Source organism: Lucilia sericata, unplaced genomic scaffold, assembly GCF_015586225.1.
Source record: "Lucilia sericata isolate MDLA Ls3-8-SP2 unplaced genomic scaffold, ASM1558622v1 Contig000756F_arrow, whole genome shotgun sequence".
Taxonomy (NCBI): domain Eukaryota; kingdom Metazoa; phylum Arthropoda; class Insecta; order Diptera; family Calliphoridae; genus Lucilia; species Lucilia sericata.
The window spans coordinates 38,923-42,188 of record NW_023994753.1 but is presented as its reverse complement, the minus strand read 5'-3'; positions in this window follow the sequence as shown (position 1 = coordinate 42,188).

Here is a 3,266-nt window from a genome sequence, read left to right as displayed (position 1 = left end):
GGACTAATCAACAGACTGAACTAGTCCATAGACTAATCAATACACTAACTAATGAAACGATTTAAACATCAACTTAACTACTGAACAGGCTAGTTCATAGACATGTCAATGGACTAATCAACAGATTCGACCATTAACTAGTCCATAGACTAATCAATACACTAGAACATAGAATGCTCCATAGATTAGTCCATAAACTAGTAAATAGACTAGTTTACTGAAGTAAACAGGACCATAGACTAGTCTACAGACGAGTCCATAAACTAGTCTGGTATACCACCAGTCAATATACTAATTCTAAACTGGCCAATATACTATTCACTAGACTATCCGCTAGATTAATCAATAGACTATAATATAGACTAGCCACTAGATTAATCAATAGACTAGATCATATACTTTTACAAACTACTACATAGACTAGTCCATAATCTAGTAAATATACTAGTCCATAGACTAATCTGTAGAAATTAGTAAGCAAGACCATAGACTAGTCTATAGACGAGTCCATAAATTAGTCTATGGATTAAGATACCTGTCAATATACTAATTTTCATTATTACACGGATTTGTTAATACATTTTCAGAACTGCAGAACTCTTAGAATGTACTATTTAAACATTTCAATGTTCCATCCATGAACACTAACATGAATAAATAATTTTAAATGCATATTTTTAGGAGTTCATATAAAAAGAGGAACAATTGTTAAAAAGCGTATGTATTAGTTCCACAAGTTGTGGAAATTATTCTTTCATTCATAAATACATTTTTTCGGCAATGAGTTTAGGAGCTTCTTTCACCTTTATTGTTTGAAATAGTCACCTTCAGAATTACTACTTTCTACATGGTTGCAGAAAAGTTTAAACAAGGACCAGTTATACACAATTTCCATTTGTATTTCCGAATTTTCTTCGAATTTTGTTTATACTTTAGTTGAGAACATCAGTCATTTCTGTTAGCCAGAGTTAGAAGTCTCTACCCCATCGCATTCAAGATTTTTTCAAGCGTGTTGTGTGAAAAATTGAGTCAACGAAATACTCGAAGCACATCAGTGTGGTTTTAGACCTCATCAGACCTATTTAACACTGAACACGGTTTCAGATAATGGGTTAGTTTATCGCTTTAAACGTACTATTGGAAAAATAATTATGCGATGTTGCGATTACTGGTATAAGTAAAATTTACCACCAGAAACCATATGATTCTCGAATATTGCAAGAGATTACGGGAATTTAGAAGGAATGAGTGAAAGTGGGTCTGGCAGTGAAAGAGGTTAAGACAAAGTTAATGGTTTCGACAATGATGATTATAACTTCATCTTATTAGAAACATTTATATACCTCAGTACCGCCATAACTAAGACTTATGAATTCATGTTTGAAGATAAAGCGAAGAGTAATACTCCCAATTAAATGTTACTTCAGACTTAGCAAAGCAATTTAGAAAGAGAGCCTTTCTCGACAGACAAAACTAATGCATTACATAATCCTAACCATAAGCATGGGTACTTGTATAGGCAAATGAAACTGTTCTTGGCATCTTTGAGAGGTAAATACTTCGAAAGCTATATGGAACTATCCGCTTTTATGGAACCAAGAACTATATGATGACGTGAAGAATGTGAAACGTATCAAACTTTAATGATAACGATGGCTCGGGCAAGTTGAGCGACGGTCGCGTATAGCGGATTTTTGAGAGGAAAATACTTCGAAAGATATATGGAACTGTTCGCGTTTATGGAGAATACCGGCATCATATGATGACGAGAACAATGTGAAACGTATCAAACTTTCATGATAACGATGGCTCGGGAAAGTTGAGCGACGGACGCGGAAGGCGGCGACTACATCTTCGGTGAAAAAATGTAAGTGAAATAATATAAGTTATTAAAATATTTGTCAATAAAGAAGAAGAAGAAGTATAACCGAACATGCACCAATGTTAGGAACAATTATATCCGGTAAAATGAGTACCTCTATCAGTGTTATATATTTAAACTGTCCTTGGCATCTTTGAGAAGAAAATACTCCGAAAGATATATGGAACTGTCTGTGTTTTTTGGAGAATACCAGCACCATATGTACCATGAACTATATGTTGATGTGAACAATGAGAAACGTATCAAACTATAATGATAACGATGTCCCGGGCAAGTGGCGGTGACTACACCTTCGGTGAAATAATCTAAGTTATTATAATATTTGTCAATAATGAAGAAGAAGTACAGTTAAATTTGACTTTTTGACACATTTAGTACCTTTCATAGTCGATTACGAAAAAATGTTACTTTATTTTCAAATAGATAAAATCGAAAAAAAATCATCTTTAATACTTAAGCTTTTTCTACACAAAACTGTTTGATACAAACTCGCTATCTGTTAACTTTCATAATTCGTCTTCTATTGATTAAAAGTAAAATAAAAAAATTAATTTTTTGTTGATAATAAATAGGATTCATATTAATGTTTAACAACTAATAGAAAGAGTAATTTCTAAAATTTTAATAATTTTATAGTATAAGATTAAAAAGATGGCAAAAAAGTTGAAATTTTGTTTCTAGGGATTTTTCTTTTTTTAGGGTTTTTACTTACTAACGACTAAGATTTTTTTTATTTAAATTTTCTTTTAGAGTAAAGTGTTAAAAGCATAAATAGTAAAATGTTTTTTAAACATTTATATATTTTCTGTTTGGTTGTTTGTTTTCATATACATATATATATGTATGTATTTAAGTATAATAATTATTACATATACATTAATGTATGCATGTAGGTAAGTATATAAGGGGTGTATATAAAAATTATATAAATATTTTTTGTTTATTTTGATTATAGGGAAATTGTTTTTTTTTTTTTTTTTTTTTTTTGTTTTCAATAGTGTTTTTTGTAATTAAACGAAAAAAAGGCTTTAAAATTTTCGTTACTAGCATTATATGTGTTTTTTTATAAATATTTTCTTAAATATATACAACAAGTTTGTTATCAGTTTAAATTTGGTTATTTTTCCATTTTTTAAATAGATTAAATTGTTTTAATGAATATGAAGGCTTTCAGTTTTATATTAATAAAATCTCTAAATATTTGTTGTTTTATTTTGGTAGTTTTTATATTAATTTTAAATGTATAATTAATAATTTAAAATGATTTTCCGCTTTTTTTAATACAATTTCAATAATTTTATTTTTTGTTTAATTTTAAATTCATTGAAATTTTAAATATAGTAAAAGTTAGTTTTCTTTTGTTTTGCTCTTAAATATAAATTAA